Consider the following 20,051-nt stretch of genomic DNA (forward strand, 5'->3'; position numbering starts at 1 on the left):
AATAATTTGCAAGGAGATGGGAGTAGAGGAAGGGCGTTCACAGAACTTGTGGGCCTTTGTGGGCAGTTCAGGTTTTTTCTTCCTAGGTACAATAGAAAGCCACTGGAGGGATTTAAACACATATAAATTACATTTAAAAAATTCAGTTTGGTGATAGAGAAAGGATTCTAGAAAGACCAACTTGGACGTTATTGCAATCATCCGGATGAGAGGCGATGGTGGTTTGAATCAAGGGGTAGGTACTGGAGAGGGTGAGAAGGGGGTGGATTCAGCATGTATTTTTGTATTTTGGAGAGAGAATTGACAGGACTTGCTGATGGAACTGAGGTCAGGGAGAAGAAGAGGGAAATCCAAATCACATCCTAGGCTTTTGGCTGGAGCAACTAAAAGGGCAGTAATGTCCTTTACTGAGCTGTGAAGACTGAGAGAAGGAGCAGATTTAGGGAGGAAGATGGAGTTTGCAATCGATCAATCTCGTGTCAAGTTTGAGGGGTCAGATGTCTTAATGGGGAAGCATGGGGGCCGCTGGATGTACATCTGGGAGCCACCAGATTACAGGCTTTACTTACAACAAGGGGCAGGGTGAGGTCACTTGGGAGGTACCTAAGACCGAGCCCTGGGCACTGTCACATTAGAAAGTCTAGCTGAGCAGCAACAGGCAATGGAGACAGGGAGTGGTCGGTGAGGTCAGAGAAATGCCATTTTGTTTTTAAAGTGCAGGCTTTTAATTTGTACGTTCTACATGTCCCACTTAGTTTATTTTGGACACTTGCATTGTTTATGAATACACTACAGATTTATCTGGTAAATGTCAGACCTTCACAGCTCCACACTTTTCCTTGCCTAAATCATCGGCAAGATATTTCTAGATTCTTTATGTGTGTTTGAGGGATTGGCAGGAATTCACTGTTAACTAGGCCTGGCAGGAAGGCCAAGTCTGCCAGTAAATCTCTCTCTGGGCCTGTAAATATTTGTCTAAGGTCCATTAAGTTACTGGGGATAAACCAGGTTCTTATAGGCAACTCTAATAAACCACATGCAGAAAATCCACTTTGTGGATTATTGGCAATAAATTCTAATTTTTCAGAGTGTTACATTAAATCCTGCCTAAGCTCTATTATGGCATTTTGCATATTTCTGGGGTGGCTCTCTTTACCAACGTTTAGCAAATGACTTTATTTTAAAAGCAGTCTAGGGCTTCCCTGGTGGTGCAGTGGTTGAGAATCCTCCTGCCAATGCAGGGGACATGGGTTCAAGCCCTGGCACGGGAAGATCCCACATGCCACGGAGCAGCTAAGCCCGTGCGCCACAACTACTGAGCCTGTGCTCTAGAGCCCGCGAGCCACAACTACTGAGCCCATGTGCCACAACTACTGAAGCCCGCATGCCTAGAGCCCATGCTCCGCAACAAGAGAAGCCACTGCAACGAGAAGCCCGCACGCCGCAACGAAGAGTAGCCCCCACTTGCCGCAACTAGAGAAAGAGCGCGTGCAGCAACAAAGGCCCAATGCAGCCAAAAATAAATAAATAAAATAAATTTATTAAAAAAAAGCAGTCTAACCAAAACATACGTAGAAAGGTGAGCCTGATGATTATATACAGTATACATATTTACACACACACACAGCAAACTGAACTATGTGAACTCTATCTAGCTCCTTCTAATACTCATAACTATGTAACTATAATAATCAATTAGTCTACCTGGTACCCCCAGGTTTCCTTATTTTTTAATTAAAAATAAAGCTTTCCCCCTTGTTATGAAAACAAGATATTCATTATAGAAAAACAAAATGTTAAAAAAGGAAGTTTGGGGCTTCCCTGGTGGCACAGTGGTTAAGAATCCGCTTGCCAATGCAGGGGACGCGGGTTTGAGCCCTGGTCCGGGAAGATCCCACATGCTGCGGAGCAACTAAGCCTGTGCGCCTGCGAACCAGAGCTACTAGAGCCTGCGAACCACAACTACTGAGCCCACATGCCACAACTAATGAAGCCTGCACACCTAGAGCTTGTGCTCTGCAACAAGAGAAGCCACTGCAATGAGAAGCCTTTTCAACGCAACTACAGAAAGCCCATGCACAGCAATGAAGACCCAACACGGCCAAAAAAATAAAATAATAAAATAAAAAACAATAAATAAAAAAATAAAAAGGAAATTTGGAACACAATAATCATAAGCTCACTATCCAGAGATAACCTCTGTTAGTACTACTGTTGATATCTTGAGATATATCCTTTCTGATCTCTGTACATACATTGTGTAGTTTGGAGTCACACTAATCTAAAATAAAAATAGACTTAATTTTATGTTTTAAATGTAATTAAAAATAAATTTAAAAAACCCTTAGCAAGGAAATCTAAAAAAGAGTGGCTTTACGTATATGTATAATTGATTCACTTTGCTGTACAGCAGAGACTAACACAACATACTCCAATAAAAATTTAAAAAAATAAATAGATAAAGGAGACTTAAAAGACATATCCCTCCCCCCCAAAAAGGAACCAAAAATAAAAAACAAAACTCTTAGCAATGTATTGTGAATATCTTTCAATAATAATAAATATTTTTTCAGGACTTCTTCAGACTTTAAATTGACTGCCAAGAATTTCCCAGTGTGAATGTACTAATTTAGCTATTTCTCAATTAGTGTTTGCATTGTTCTGTTTTTTGTTTATTTGGGGGTTCTGCTATTATATCAGTAATGACATTTTTGCAACTGAATTATTGTATATATTCTTAGTTCCTTAGGCTAAACCTCCAGGAATGGACTTGCTGAGTTAAAGCATTCTGACACATATTGCCAGATTTTTCTACAAGTTGTATTCAAAAATACCTCTACCAACAATAAATGTCTTTGTCAATACTGGACCTCAAAAACAATTTAAAAAAATCTTTGTCAAGTCAGTAGGGGAAAATGGCATTGAGTCACTGGTTTTATTTGTATTTCTTTGATTACTAGTGACATGGGATGTTACCATATATTCATCGGCTGTTGGCATTTCTTATTTTGCAACTTGCTTTTCCACATCCTGTGCTTGATATTTTCTGAAGGTGCTTGTTACTGATTTGTAAGACCAGTCTTTCTATGTAAGAGATATTGATCCTTTGTGTTTTAAATATTTTTCCTAGTCTGCCACCAGCTTTTTAGTTTTTGAGACCTGAAATATTTAAAAAGTACATGTAATCAAGGTCAGACTTTTCTTTTATAATTTCTCTATTTATCGTTAGTTTTAGAAAGCCTTCCCCACACCAAGATTATATAAATATTCAGCTTTATATTTTTTCTAGTGCTTGTTATGTTTCTTATGTTACATTTAAATCTTTATCCTCCGGGCTTTATTTGGTGTGCTGTTAGAAGTAGAAATTTTGTTTTATTTATTTCAAATGGTGAGCTATTGAAAAGTTAAATCAATTTTTGTTCCATTTCACATTTCCCTCCATTATATTTGCAGAATAGCTATATAGGAAAATGCTGATCAAAAGTTGCACACGGGGGCTTTCCTGGTGGCGCAGTGGTTGAGAGTCCGCCTGCCGATGCAGGGGACATGGGTTCGTGCCCCGGTCCGGGAGGCTCCCACGTGCCGCGGAGCGGCTGGGCCCGTGAGCCATGGCCGCTGAGCCTGCACTCCGCAACAGGAGTAGGCCACAGCAGTGAGAGGCCCGCGTACCGCAAGAAACAAAAACAAAAACAAACAAACAAAAAAAGTTGCACACTGGAGGCCCATGGTCATATCTAGACTATGGATATATTTGGTTCATGTAATTTTTGAATTAGTTATATACATAAAAAATCAGAAAATTTTATACAAAAATATAATTTTCCAAATTCTCTTGAAAAATCAGAATATCTAGCAACTCTGTGGTCACTTTCTTTCTTGATAAAAATGAACTGGGAGGGCTTCCCTGGTGGCGCAGTGGTTGAGAGTCTGCCTGCCGATGCAGGGGACACGGGTTCGTGCCCCGGTCCGGGAGGATCCCACATGCCGCGGAGAGGCTGGGCCCGTGAGCCATGGCTGCTGAGCCTGCGCATCCGGAGCCTGTGGTCCGCAACGGGAGGGGCCACAACAGTGAGAAGGCCTGCGTCCAGGAAAAAAAAAAAAATGAACTGGGAGCTGGGAAGCTGTTGTCTCCTATAGTCACAGAAGGTCCCCACCAGTCTGCGTCATTCATTTTTATTGTCTGCCTGAAGGCGTTTGAGGTTATGATCGTTACTATTAATTTTTGTACATTTATTTTGCAATTGAACACAACACAAAAACTCTCTCATTAGTACTAATCATTTTTCTGTTAATTTTCTTTATTGATATTTCAAATAATTATATCATCATGCAAAAAATTATAATTGTCTTTCCAATATGTATACTTCTTTATTCTTTTTTCTTACCTTATTACACTTGCCTAAAACTTCCTAATAATTTTGAATAATGGTCGTGATAGCAGACATCTTTATATTATATTGGATTTTAGTAGGAATGCCCCTAGTGTTTGACTTCAAAGATGTATATTTTTATAGTTCTGTGATGTTCTGATTTTTTATTAATATAAGTAAAATGTGTTGAATTTGACTGAATGACTTTTTGGCATCTACTGTTATTATCCTGAGACTTTTCTCTGAATTCAGTATAAGACATTTTCTAGTGTCAAACCATTTGCATATTTTTATTATAAAGTCTAACAGTACCTAACAGTACCAGATTAGCCTTAATAATATGCCTCTTAGTCTAATTTCCTATTTTTTAAAAAAACTATTAGGAATTTTTCATCTGTTTTCACAAATGAGATTCATCCGTTGTAGTCTTCCTCTCTTCTCTTTTTGGTGCTCTATCAGATTTTTTTCTTAACATATACTTTATATAATATTCCTACTTCTGCCCATGCTTAATTTTTAAAAATTGCATTAACTGGTACATTCTTTAACTCTTAAAAATGTTAATTTTTCATTTATACATTTTCTTTATTTTCTATTTTAGATGTATTTTTTTTCCTAATTTTTATTTGAAACATGTTATATATACAGCATAGTGTACAACATGTATTTGTACAATTTAAAGGGTAATAATAAAGCAAACACCCATGAAGCTACCACTGGCCTAAGGAATATCAACAGAACTTCACCAACACCCCAAAGTTTCCAGGCATCCTTCTAATTGTTCCCCAAATGGAACCATTATCCTGAATTTTGAGTTAATGTAATCTCACTTTCTTGTTTATAGTTTTACTTCTGAGATTTGTATCCTTAATAATACAGTGTTTAGTTTGACTATTTTTGATCCTTACATGTATAGAATCATACTGTATTTTTATGAAATCCCTTTTGCCCCATATTATGAGTGTGAGTCCTCTGTGCCCAAGGTATAGCTGAAGCACACTTATTTTCCCTGCAGTATCTTCTTCCATTACACAAATGAATCATCTGTTCAGCTACCGAATGACATTTTTGCATTTAAGTTTCCAAAGCAGAGATCTGCTGCTTTTCAGTATAAATAGCCCGTTGGTTTTGCTTTCTACCTGGATGGCTATAGGCCTTTTTTCTTTATCTTTGACATTCAATGTTTGCTTAGAGTATACCCTCATGAGCCTTATTTTATTGAATTTACCTGGCACTCCTCATAGTGGCCCTTTTATTTCTATATCTGGTAATTTCCCCCCATGTTCTCATCCTTAAAGAAGAAGGTCTGTCCTTGTCCAATATGGGAAAGGATAGATGTTCTGTTAGAGATTATGTGTCCCTTCAGCAAAGGAAACAAGTTTACATCTTCTTGACTTTAATCACCTTAGACATTTCATGGTGTGTGAGGGTGAGAGAGAGGTGGCCAAGGGCAGCCAGTCTCACCTCTGACTCAAGGGCTCCTTCTGTGGCCGCTGAGGCTGAAAGGGCAGCTGTATCTCTCCAACTAGCATGGTGGCCCGCACCAAGAGCAGACCTCATCAGTACCTCTGCTCCATTCTCATGCTTTCTGTGCCGCGAACAAGCTTTGGGCCTACCTCTGGCTACCTGCCCCTCCTTGAGGTAACTCCAGCATCTGTCCTCTTCTCAAGGAGGTTGTGGGGTTCGAATCTGGTGCCACCCTCCACAAATTCCTCATCTCATCACTGGTCCATGTCACACTGAGGCACTGAGTGTCCTCTTCTGCCCCAGAAGTCACTTCATCTGGGAATTATGAAGGGACAGTGTTAAATTTATTGACTCAGACTGTCATTTTGGACTGGAAACACTACCTATTTCACTTGCATTGACTCTCAGATTGAAAAGTGGGCCTGCTGGGCATCTATGAGGTCTCTCAGAGCCCCGTGGCGTGGAGGACAGAGATGGAGAGGCAGCTTCTGTGTTCCAGTCCACACTTTGAGAATATTGTAGCCTATTCAGCAGGTTACTGCCTGAAGGCTGCCTGGGATTTATAGTCACTCAGGAGATAAGCATTTGTCTCTAATGTTGAGTTAGATAGCCTTTTCCTCAGTTTCTGGACAACAAAAAGGAGGGCCGACCATATGCCAAGGATATTGTGGAAGGGAAAAATACACTGGATGGGAGGTTGTTAGACAATGTCCTTAATACTCTTCATTTCCAGAAATTCTGTGCCTGCTGTTTTCATTTGCTGTTAAGGGGAATCCATCTCGCTAATCCTGAAATCCTGAGATATGTGCCTCCTTGTTCAATGTCACCTAAGGCTTCTTAGTCAGTGTGTGAAGGATGGGGCTGTCTTGGGATCACATAGATTTTTTTTTTTTTATTGTTTTAAGGACCTAACATATCAGAGATGCCTCCCCTTTGGGGAGATCTCATTATGGGCCTGAAGTCCCCTTAATACTCATCATGAAGTTAAAGTTTTCCCCTTTCTCCTGAGAAACAAATGGGAGTAGCGAACTGTGACTTTATTATTCTTAAGCAAGTTGCATTGAAATTTATATGCACCTTTCCAAAAGAAGATTAATTATACATATTACAAGAAGGGTGAAAACACAGTGATGATGGGTTTCTTTGTTCCTTGCTTGACACATAATGTATCTATCAGAGCAGACCTGTCTATTCAGCAGCTCTACGATGTCAGTGAGTTATGATTGGGAGTTTCCAGCTGATCATTCCTGCTGTTGGGAAGATAATTAAAAGGTGAGAACACTTCCCTTTGAGAGTTATCCTACGGTGCCCACAGGGCTTGGCTGTAGTTGGTTTGGGGGTCTTTTTCCTTGCAAGGCCAGGGTAGGGTAGAGTAGGGAAGGTAGTCTTGCAGAGAGTTCTCAGAGTCTCGAAAAGAAAATCTCATCTTCAACCAAGATCTGGAAACTATACATATTACAGTCAAGTACTTCTTGGATTTTCTTCGATAGAGGAAAAAGGGGAAAGTAAAATAATTCTGATTTTTTAATGCCCATTAGAGTCCTGAAACGCTCATCTTTTTGCCTTAAATGTCATCCAAGGGGACCCAACTTGAAAAGGATTAGATAATCCTCTTTGTCTAATCTAAAGGAGGATTAGATCTGATCAATCTAATCTTATCGAATATAGACTTATACAGGATGCTAAGAGATAGAGACAGTCCAAAAACTTGACTCTCTCTTTCTAAATTTCCTTTTCCTTATTGAACACAATGCTAAGCAATATTCAGGCACTGCCCATGCCACTGCTGGCCCTGGACAGAAGGAGGGATTCTTCATCTGTCCAGATAATACCACAGCCCAGAGCTGGGTGCAGCAGGGGGCCCACAGCAAGGCCTCTGAGAGTAGCCAGTGGGCTAGCGGGGAGGATGGAGCTAGTCTGACTCCCTTTTATAACTTCCCTAAGGGCAGGAAGTCTGGATCAGTGGTGTCAGACAATGGTAACTTCCTTGTTATTTAATGACTCTGTGCCTCAGTTTCCTCCTCTGTAAAATGATGATAAGAAGAAAATGTAGTTTTTAGGGATTTTGTGAGGATAAAATAAGTTAATGCTCTTAGAACAATTTCTGGGCCAGAGTGAGTACTTAATCAACACTAATAATTCATAATATTATTACCTTATTTGGATCATTGAGTAGTACATTGCTCCCTATTCTTTAATAGAACTGTTTAAAAATCAAACAACTTGATTACAAAATGAAGATGGACTTTGAATGGGAAATTTGCAGGTATATAGCCTGTTGTCTGGGTTGGGAACCTCAGAGCCTTATGTACTTTGCTTAAGAAAAACACACTACTGGCCAAGTCTCTAATCTGATACACTTCCCATGAGAAGGAACACTGTTACATAGTAATGACAGTGGATCTCAAGTCCATAACGGTTTCTTCCCAAGAGACTCCTGAAACACTCATTTTATAGCAAAGACGCCTTCCAGCAAGATTGACTATAAAAAGAATTCTCTCTCTGATCACATGGAAAAAATATCCTAATTGGTTTGACAAAAATGCTTAGTTAAGGAAGGAACAGATTATGTGCTTGTTTTATTCCACAATCGTATTGTAAGTTCTTTATTTTTTAAGAATTATTTTATTTATTTATTTTTGACTGCGCTGGGTCTTCGTTGCTGCCCGCAGGCTTTCTCTAGTTGCCGTGAGCGGGGGCTATTCTTCGTTGCAGTACGCGGGCTTCTCCAGTTGCAGAGCATGGCCCACGGGCTTCAGTAGTTATGGCATGCAGGTTCAGTAGTTGTGGCTCGTGGGCTCCAGAGCGCAGGCTCAGTAATTGCGGTGGACGGGCTTAAGTGCTCTGCGGCATGTGGGATCCCTGGACCAGGGATCAAACCCGTGCCCCCTGCATTGGCAGGCTGATTCTTAACCACTGCACCACCAGGGAAGTCCCTGTAAGCTCTTTAAGAGAAGCGGGCTGGGACTCCTATGTTGTAGCTCATAAAGAGTTAGTACAGGACCTTAAAATGTGGTAGGCACAGTAAATGCCGACATAAGTTGACCAGTTCTTTAGAGTACAAACAGAATTTTGAGAAACTTTTGAAAAGAGATGTGGAATTCTTTTTGAAAACAGAATATTATTTTAAAAATTAGCATATGAAGAGATAAAAAGAGAAGTGCCTAGATTAGGAGGAGGAGAGGAGCCACACTCTCTTGGCTCTGCCTCTCTGACATGGCCCCTTGGGGTGCCCTTAGTGCTTTGGGGGCACAATGGTAAAGCCCAGGTGATTCAAGGTGAGGTCCTGGAGCTAAGGCACCAAACGTATTGATTGCAAAGTCAGGACCATAACTCGAACTTTTAACTGTGCTTGGAAATTCCAAGCTCTCCCCCTTGCTTTCTCTGTATGACAGAAATTTCTCCTATTTTGATTTACATCTGCAACTGGGTAGAATTTAGCCGTGGGATCCTCATTTCCGGTAAGAGGAAGTTGAATGCAATACCACAATTTACCAGTAGATGTCACTATATGCCATATATTCTGTATACGGTCTCCACCTGAATTTTACTTGAATTTCTTAATTGCGGGTCTGCAGACTCCTGGGAATCCCTGAATCTATTGAAGAAGGCAGATGGGGGAGCTGGGGGGGAGGGGCGACGACGTGGGACCGGATGACCAAAGAGAGCTATGAGAATTTAAAAATCTGTTTTAATCATGATGAAAATTTTTTTTAGTTATTTGACCAGATATAAAGGCAAAACTCTTAGTTGAATTTTTTTTTTTTAAAGGAAAAAAACAGGCACTTCCTAAACTGAACTCCTAGGATGAGAAGTAGAGTTAGTGGGGCTCTGGGGAGCCCCCACTTGCTCTTCAGTCAGCAAAGCCTCCCTCTTTGCTTCACAGAGAGGGCTTCAAATGATTAAAGAGCATGAGACTTGAGGTTGAGAGAACTGGGTTTGAATTCTAGCTCTGTGGTTAGCTGTGTGACCTTGAGTATGTTAGCTAACCTCTTCTGGCCTCTGTTTCTTCAACTGCAATATAAATTGGACAGTGGTCATACGGTGTTGTGAGGACGAAAAGTGAAAACACAAACATTACCTGTTATTATTAACTATGATTATTTCACTTGATAGAAATGTTTTTATAGCTAAAATCGTTTGAAAACTACAGACTAGTCCAAGCTTCCATTTAAAAAATGTGGGAACTGGGACTTAAGAGGCTAAGTAGTTCTCTGAGTTTCACAATTTCATAACACAATATAATTATTTATGTAAAACAGGACATGCTGGTTCTAATCTTTCCTCCCTACTCGGGGAAACTTGATATGTCACCATGTGAATTTAGAAAACTGATGAAATGCAAAACAATTCTTCACTTAATGATCTATCATGCCAAATAGTTCAGTTTATTTTTAAATTTACTTTTCATTCTATTTGTTCGGCTTACAAAAGTAATCCAGAACAAGTCTGGCAAATTGAAACAAAGGATGTGCTTAACTAATGATTCTGTTAATGCAGTCAAAACATCATTTAATAAATAAATATAAATGGTTTCATAACTTTTCAGCCACAGATTTAATGCTTTGACTCAACTGATTTGGCAGGATTTTGGTTGGGAACTTTCACATTCACTGACTAGCTGTGGAGGCTGCCAAGTGGAGGCTTTAATGAAATGGGAATTCATGGATCTGTGGCCTTATGATATTCTTTGCTTTGATAATTATTAATTGAAAGAATAATTCAAAGTGTTGTGGATCTCTTCCTCACATGTATGTAAATTTCATTTTACCTTCCTATGGAAATCCACCTTACACTAACATTTAACTTCTGTTTCTCAGAATTCCTAAGATTTCAAATAGTAATTTGCAAGGAGATGCAATTTTATTATGATAGAATCCCATTGCAACTCCACGTGCTCCATAATCCAGAGTCAGAGAAACCCCTGGATCATGGAACCAAACAGTTCAAGGACTGGTATGATGAGACTCATGATGTTCTGGCTACTTTGAAGGGTGCCCATGGTATTCAGGGAGAAGCAGAGAGGCCATTAGAGTCACGGTCACTGGTCCCTTAAAAAAAAGCAACTTGGGCTTCCTCGATGTCCGCTGGGGCCGCTGCCGACAGAGGGCGCAGGCGTGGGCGCCCCGGTGAAAAGGCCGGTTTGCGCACCTGTGCAGTTCGGGCTTCAGTCCTGAGGAGCCCGATTTAACCACTATAGGCACGGGAATCACAGTGTCTAGGGGCCGCGATATTTGCTGGGGGGGGGGGGGAGCTCATGAACATGATTTGAATTTAATTTCTTTTGAAATCAAAATAAAAAATAAATATAATTACAATGAATATACAATAATGAATCCAGCCTAGATTACATTTGTTTTTATACTGACAGTTGTGAAATATAATTTACAATTTTTTTTAACGGAACAAGGGGCCAACAAAGACCAAATTGCCTAGGGTCCACGAAAGTTGTAATGTAACCCTGAGTTATACTTCCAAATTCTGAGAGTCCTAAATTGACTGTTGGGTGAGAGGGAGAAAGTTGGAGGAGGAGAATCCCTGTCCGGAGGGCAAACACTGGCCTGGGGCCTGAGGTGGACATCGGGTGAAGAAGTCTGAGCCCATGTGGGCTCGGACTGACTGTAAAGGAGGTGGCGTGGGCGTCTACGAATTATTTTAAATGACAAAACTGGTCATACAAAGACCTTCCTGACCTCACAGCCAGGAGCTTCTAGCCTCTGACCTGCCTCCCAAATCTTCATAAATGGACCGTTTTACCCCTTGCTGTGGTCTCCAAAACGCCTTGCAATCTGTATGACATCACACATCTGGACTGGTGGGCACAGGGTGGGGAACTGGACGTTTCCTCTCATACAGGCTGGGGGTGGGGGTGCGGAGAGGAGAACAGTGCTTCAGACAAACTAGTAGCTTGAATCGACTTTTCCCTCCTCGGGCAGTGACCGTTGGAGGAGCTCTGAGGTTTCCAAGCAGGTGTCTCTACCTGGACTTCAGAGGATACAGGAGACCACCTCCCGGGTGAATTGCAAGCCTTGCTGGTTGACGCAGAGGAACTCTTGGCGGCGGGCAAGAAGGGGAGGTTCTTCTTCCAGCCTTCCCTCTCCAGCCAGTGACACTGTGCTCAGACACTCCACGCCCTACTGCCTGGCATCCTGGGGGTGGTGCCTGTACCCTCTAGGCTGCCCGATCGGGGCTGGGGCCTTCGAGGGCGTTCCCCCAGGAGGGGAGGGGAGTGGGGCAGGCTGGTAGTGGGGGAAGCTTGCTTGGCTCCTGGGTGGGGAATGCAGTGCAGATTCTGCCCACCAGGTGGCGTTGGGCAGGCGCCAGCAGCCCCTCCCATCCCGGAAAACACTGTGAGCCTCGTGGGGTGTGGAGAACGAACAGGTCCATCCATCATGTCAGGATCCCAGGACTCGGTGATGGTTATTTGACCACCACTGAGGTCACCAAGGCAGCTCTCACCCTCTGGCCTCTCCTAGGTCCGTTCACTAGGCTGGCTCTGGTGGGAGGCAGGGGGAAGTGTTACTACCACATTCATTTCTGTGTTCATTTATGGTTTCATCTTTCAGCCTTTATGGAGCCAGGCCTGGGTACACAGATGAGTAACATATGGTCCCTGCCTTCAGGCAGCTCAAAGGTGGGGGAAAAAAAAGCAAATAGACCATTGGCACACAGTGACAATTGCTGGACTAGAAGTCTGCCCAGCAGGGTGGCAGGAGTTGTGAGGTGTGTGCAGGGCAGAGCAGGGCAGGCCTGGCTGGGAAGGTGAGTCTCCCAGGGCAAGCAGGAGCAAGCCAAGTGAGGAGGGAAGGGCGTGAGTGGCCCTGATGCCATAGAACACAGGGTGCTGGGGCCTGCCTACGCTGCGTAAGGCTGAGCTTAGGGGACGGGATGGGGATTGAGGAGAACTAAGCATGCAGAGAGGCAGGGCTTCAGGCTCTGCCCAAGAGCCAGGCTCCCCCTGCTAACAGTGGGGGAGTTACTGCAAGATTTCCTCAAGGTAGCGACACAGTCAGGTTTGAATTATACAAAGACTGAGTCGGGAGAGGTGAGGGCACGGGAGCCGGAGACAGGGGAGCCTGTTAGGAGGCAATTCCAAGTAGGAAACAATAAGCTAAGAGAGTAGACTAGAAGCCCCCCTCTGCCTCTCAGTCACCTCGGACCCCTCCTGCACACACCCATCCTTCTCTCCCTTTTCTGATGCCCATAATCTTTAGTCTGGTTCACAAGCCCTGGGACCGTGAACTGGTCCTCAAATTGCTTCTGTTCCTCCCCCAGCAAAATGCAAATAGCCAACCTCCCAGGTGGGGCTGGGAAGGTGAGAGGGTTGGTGGGACCGCTGGTCGGGGAGCCACACTCAGTGCAGCCCCCTGTACCATCCTAGTGCCAGGTGGACCAAGGGCCTGGGGACCTGGCATCAGCCTGTTCTGGGGGCGAGAGGAAGAGAACAGCAGACCCCAAAGTGACTGGACTCAGGTGTGCAAGCTTCCAGGAAGGGCAGGGACACCCTTGTCACTGAGGCTGCAGAGTCAGGCTGGGGGTGCGACTGGGGAGGGGGTTGAACAGCCAGGCGCCCGCACGCCCGCATCCTTTATTCTGTGTGGCGTGGAATGTGCTTAGAGCTTTAATTACCTTAATCGCCACTCAGTGCCTGCTTCTCCCTTTTTCCAAGAAGGGCTGGCCCTCTGGTCCCTGCACTTCACTGGCCCCCAGGAAGGCTCCAGAGGATGGTAGTGAATGTCAGCCCTGGGTCGTTGTTTTCCCCACTCCAGACTCATTGGGGTTGATGGGGGTGGGCATCCTGCACAAGCAGGCCCAAGAGCTCAGGGTTCAGAGCAGCCGACAGGTGGGAGGAAGGGATCCACCCTTCTCAGGGACTAGGACCCTGGACTCTGTAGTTCTGGGCCTGATCCTGCCTCTGTTCTCAGCTGCGTGGCCTTGGATAAATCTATTCGCTTTTCTAGGAATTGCTTTTCTCCTCTACACAGTGAAGGAGTTGCACAAGAAATAGAACCCTGAAGGCCCTCACATTCTGTGGAAGTGCTGAAGTATTCTCTAGGGTTCTCCCATTCACCTTTCATCATTCCCGAGGCCCCTGCCTCTGGCGCCTCGCTTCTGTGCCGATGGTTTTGAGTTATGTGAGGCCTGTGGTGTTCTGTGAGTATGTTCCACAGAATGCATTCTCCTTCCCCTTTCCGTTCCAGGCTCAGAGACCACTTTCTGTTCCCCTGTTTCCTACGGGGTGAGGTGGGTTGTCATGGTGAGGGGCTGCTCCTCCTGGCCCGCCTGGGGGGTCTGGGGCCAGAGTCACTGGGCGGTTTGCATTTGACCCCCAGGAGCTGTTAAGGAGAAGATTAAGGAATCATATAACCTGGCCGTAGCTCCAAAAGCCTGGGAAATTGATTGCCAATTCCCAGCGCCGCCCACCTCCCCCCCCAACTCCCTCCCCACCCCGCCAGGACAAATGTCCTCCTTCCCAACACCACACCTTTTCCTTGGAGCTGAGCTCAAAGCGGTGACTTTCCCTGATTTTTTCCTGATTCCAAATACAGAGTAAGATTCCAGGCTTCCCTGGTGGCGCAGTAGTTGAGAGTCCGCCTGCTGATGCAGGGGACACGGGTTCGTGCCCTGGTCCGGGAAGATCCCACATGCTGTGGAGCGGCTGGGCCCGTGAGCCATGGCCGCTGAGCCTGCACGTCCAGAGCCTGTGCTCCGCAACGGGAGAGGCCACAGCAGTGAGAGGCCCGCGTACCGCAAAAAAAAAAAAAAAAAAAAAAAAAAAAAGATTCCAATCCTGTGTGGTCATTTTAAGGCCCGCGTGTGTGATGTGCTGCCAGGGATCTTCCGAGGAATATCGCTGCTGGCCTTTATCCAGCCTTGGGGGTGGGGTGGGAAGTCAGAGGTCACGGGCAGCAGGGAAGCAAGATTGGCTCAGTCGGGGAGACGCCAGCCCTATGGGGAGGACAGGAAAGGAGAGACGGGAGTTACCCCACATATACCTGTGGTTTTCCCAAGAACAGGCCTCAGGCCTTCTCCACTACGGAACTGGCAATGTGGGGTTCAACTGGCAGCCTGGGATGGGGGACGAGCCCTCTCCTGGGAGACGGAGCCTCTGTTCTAATCCTGGCTCTGCCACTTCCCCGCTCTGCGGCCTTGGGGAAGGAACCTGACCTTTCCGGGTTTCTTTCTGTGAGACGGAGATATGACCCATGTGTGGTTGTGAGTTCAAAGTGAGACCTTGCTCCCAAACCACACACTCGACTCTTAAAGGGCCAGTTACAGAGAATAACTGAGACGATCAACGAAAACCACCCAGCGCAGGATCTGGGATATGGCAGCTGCTCAACAAATGTTAATTCCCTCCCATGTGACTCAAATTTCAAACACAGCTTATTCCCAACTCCCCTCAGTTCCCTCCTCCTCCCCCACCCATGACCTCATACTCGCCCCTTCTGTACTTCCCAGCTGCCCAGCCCAGAAATTGGAGTCATTCTTTCCTCCTGCCCTGTTTCCCCTGGGTTCCCAAGTCCCATCTGCTCTGCCTCTAGCTCAGATTGGTCCTTCTCAGCATCAGCGCTAACACCACCTCAACCCTGGTGGTCACAACCTCTCCTCTGGGTTAGGGCAAAGCCTTCCAGCAGAGCTCCCTGACTCCATTCCCTCCCAGGCTGCAATCCATCTTCCACGCGATCTGATTAAAGTACAAAGCGAGCATGTCACGCCTACCTCGACAGCCCCCTCACCTTTGGGATAATACACGAGCACACTAGCCCTGCATCCAAAGGTCCCGCGTCAGGCTTGTCCGTTTCCCATAAGGGCTCTCATGCCTGGAGTCTTGGCACGCGCTGTTACTCCTGCCTAGCACATTTCCTTTCTCTGCTTCTCATGATTAACCCTTATTTGTCCTTTAAGGCACAGCTCGTGTCCCCTCCTTCAGAGAGACTTTTGCGACTTATTCCTTCCCCATAGCTTGGGTTAGGACCTGCACCTCCAAGCTGTTATGGCATTTGGAGCTGAAAGTAACTGCTCGTCATAGAGCACTGAAATTGTCTCATTTGCCGTCTTTTCCTACTAGACTGTAAGCTCCATGAGTGAAAGTTCTGTTCGTATTCATTAGGTATTAAATACATATTTACCAGGAGCCTAACTTGGTAAGCCGGAAACAGAGTAAGGCACTCGAGATGCAAAGGTAAGGGGAAAATGGGCACCAGCTGTGCAGTCATGGAAATTAGAGTCTATGTTAACTGAAGAATCGTGCTATGATGGATAGAAACACTACACTATGAGAGCTCCTAGGAGGTTTCTGTGTTAGTCGGGGTTCTCCGAGAAGCAGAACCAATAGGATGGATAGACAGATGAGAGATAGATAAATGATAGAGATATAGGTGGTTTTTAAAAATTTTCTTTTTTAATTGAAGTATAGTTGATTTACAATATTGTGTTAGTTTTTGGTGTACAGCAAAGTGATTCAGTTTTATATATATATATATATATATAAAATACATATATTAAAGATCCTTTTCCATTATAGGTTATTACAAGATAATGAATATAGCTCCCTGTGCTGTAGGACCTTGTTGTTTGACTATTTTATATATAGTATGGGACTTTCCTGGTGGTCCAGTGGCTAAGACTTCACGCTCCCACTACAGGGGGCCCAGGTTCGATCCCTCGTCAGGGAACTAGCTCCCACATGCCGCAACTAAGAGTTCATCTGCTGCAACTAAAGATCCCGCATGCTGCAACGAAGATCCCGCACCTGGCAACAAAGGTCTGCGTTCTGCAACTAAGACCCGTGCAGCCAAATAGATAAATAAATAAAAATAAATATGTATGCAGTAGTGTGTATCTGTTAATCCCAAGCTCCTAATTTAGCCCCCTGCCCCTTGATATTTGGTCTTCATTCCTGTACCTGGCATGCAGCTTCTAAAACCCTTGGACTTTCCTGTGATAAGAAAGATAAAGGTGTCTTTTGTTAATGAGATAAAGCCCCCAGGTGACCTATGGATGGGGCCTGGTTGCCTTCCAGTTCCACCTCCTGACCTCCAGGGAGGGGAGAGGGGAGGGAGGTTGAGTTCAATCAATGGCCAATGATTTAATCAATCATGACTACGTAATGAAGCCTCCATAAAACCCCAAAAGTACTGGGTTCTGAGAACTTCCAGCTTGGTGAACACATGGAGGTTTGGGGAGAGTGTCATGCTCCATTCCTGGAGAGGGCATAGAGCTTCTATACTTTCCTCATGCTTTGCCTTACACATCTCTTCAGGCTGTTTCTGAGTTATAGCCTTTATAATAAACTGGTAATCTAGTAAGTAAAATGTTTGAGTTCTGTGGGGCACTGTAACAAATTAATGGAACCTGAGGAAGGAGTTGTGGGAACGTCTGAGCTATAGCTGGTTGACCAGAAGCACAGGTGACAATCTGGACTTGCAGTTGGTACCTGAAATGTGTATGTGTGTGTTGTGGGGGACAGTCTTGTGAGACTGAGCCCTTGACCTATGGGATCTGATGCTGTCTCTGAGTAGATAATGTCAGAATAAATCGCTTGGTGTTATGGAGAAAACCACACACGTTGGAAGTGGTGTTAGAATTGTAATATAGATAGAGATATAGACATTTAAATATATATGTAGAAAGAGCTTTATTATCAAGAATTGGCTCATGGGATTATGGAGGCTGGCAAGTCCAAAACTGCAGTGTGGGCTGGAAGGCTAGAGACCAAGGAGAGCCGATTGTGCAGTTCCAGTCTCAAGGTTGGCAGGTGGAGAGCCAATGTACGGGTGAAGTCTGCAGACAGACTCCTGGAGAATTCTCTCTGGTTTGGAGAGGCTGGTCTTTTTGTTCTATTCAGGCCTTCAGCTGATTATATGAGGCTTACCTACATAATGGAGGGCAATCTGCTTTACCTAGAATTCACCAATTTAAACGTTAATCTCATCCAAAAACAGCCTCCAAATTGATGCATAAAATTACCATCACTGCACCCTTGCTCTAATCTGGGAGGTCAGGAAAGCTTCCTTTGACAGAAGAGCAATAATCTAAAGGGTAGGACAGGGCACATAAATAAGGTGTGTGTGGTGGGGCAGGGGAGTTTGAAGAGGAGGAGAGAGCATGTCAGGCAGAGAAGACAGCCTGTGTAAAGGTCCTGTGTCAGAGGGAGCGTGGTGTTTCGGGGATCTGATAGAAGACCCATGTGGCCAGAAGGAACAGACCAAGGGAGCCTGGCGTGAGCCTTTTCTGGATAGGTGGAGAAGGGATGACCTTGTGGGGTCTGGAGGTCATACTAAGAGTTTTGGTTCATACTGCAAGAGCACTGGGAGGCTATTGAAATGTTAATCAAGTAGATAATATGATCAGATTTGCATGGTGATAGATGTCCTCTGGCTGCAAAGTAGAAAATTCAACAAGGGCAAGCAAAGGTGGCCATGGGGAGACTGGGTTAGCACTTATCCTGTTGGGGTCACTGCTAGCTGAAGCAGGGCGGTGGCAGCGATGAGAAGCAGGTGGATCTGAGCAGTGTTTGGGAGGCAAATGTGCCAGAACCTGGTGATAGACTGGGGTGAGGTGAGGAGTGGCTAAAGCTGCCTGGGGTTAGGACTTGGTCTCCTGTCCTGTGTTCCCAGTGCCAGCCGTGGCGTCTGGCACACAGCAAGTGTTCAGTTCAATAAATAATAGCTTGTGCTTCTCTTCCCTCTTGGTTTCTGCCACTGATGACCTCACAGATTATTGTGAGGAACAAATGTGTTAATGGTTGTGAAACCAATTCACAAACTGGCAAGGGTTGACCCATGTGTGGTGGTTATTTCCCATAGATGAGCAGGGGAGACTGGAGGCCTGTTTCCTCTGCTGCGTTGTGGAGACGTCTCTCAGGCCATACATGGTATTCCTTAGGGTCTCAATACTTCCTCTCCTGGGTACATCTGGGTATGTTTTTTTTTGTTTTTTGTTTTTTTTTTTTTGCGGTACGCGGGCCTCTCACTGTTGTGGCCTCTCCCATTGCGGAGCACAGGCTCCAGACGCGCAGGCTCAGCGGCCATGGCTCACGGGCCCAGCCACTCCGCGGCATGTGGGATCTTCCCGGACCGGGGCACGAACCCGTGTCCCCTGCATCGGCAGGCGGACTCTCAACCACTGCGCCACCAGGGAAGCCCACATCTGGGTATGTTTAGGCCTCACTTAGAGCAGATTAGAGCTGCAAGGGCCAAACATTCATTCATCAATCACCAAAGGAGAGTGTAGTGTGGGCCAGCCAAGCTCTGCATTGTCCTAAGAACCCAGCTTCCATCTCCCACTGGGCCACTACATGTATTTGGTGGTGAGATCCTAAGATGCTGACCTCAAACTTTTCTTCTGGTTTGGAGAAGCTACCCGAATTCTACTGGATATAAGGAGAAGGTGGCAAAGGAAAATTGGGGGAGGGGTGGGTAAGGTGGTAGGGCTGGTTGGACATCCACTACTGATTTGCCCAGGATTTGGCTCTGCTAGAAGGTATGGGCCATTCAAGTTCTGTTGCTGACTCACTGCAACACCCCTCAAGACTGTGAGCACAGGAAAGAAAGGAAAACAAGGGAAGGGGAAAGACTCCTTCCTCTTCTCTGTGGCTTTCCCTGTTCATCCAATCAGTATGGACATCTCTGACATCACTGATGACGGTCCCATATGTCCTCAAGGATCAACACTCAGGGGTCTGTTATGCCAAAGGGTCCAGGTGACTCAAGCAGAACCAGATCTGGAGGTGCGAGGGGTTTGCTGGGGATAGAGTGATGAAGAAAGACCCATCCAAAGCTATGGACTCTCCAGGATTGGAATGGAAGCATGTGTGACCTCCCCACTGAGTCCTTGGCATTTGGGTGCTGGGGTGTTGTGGAACCTGGAGGAGAGGACCAGGCCAGAGCTCTCCCAGGGAGATCCCATCTACCTCTTCTTCTGGCATAAAGGAATCTCCATTCCACCTCTATCTTCCTGTCACTTAGAGGAAAGGGGTCAAAACGGTGGGCATGGGGCCAAGTTTCAAGCTTAATCTCTACTGCCAAGTAAAACCATTCAGTCTAGATTTTCTAAGACAGCCCCAAGTTCAACTATCCTTTTCCAGGTGCCTCTTTATGACTGTAACTCAGAAGAGGGGCCTAAAGAAATTGTATGTACCTGATTGGGACCAGAAACCATGGTCATAGCACATAAGTACAGGGCCGCCATCAGGCCCAGAATCATCTG

The sequence above is a fragment of the Globicephala melas genome, chromosome 1 (genome assembly GCF_963455315.2).
Source record: "Globicephala melas chromosome 1, mGloMel1.2, whole genome shotgun sequence".
Taxonomy (NCBI): domain Eukaryota; kingdom Metazoa; phylum Chordata; class Mammalia; order Artiodactyla; family Delphinidae; genus Globicephala; species Globicephala melas.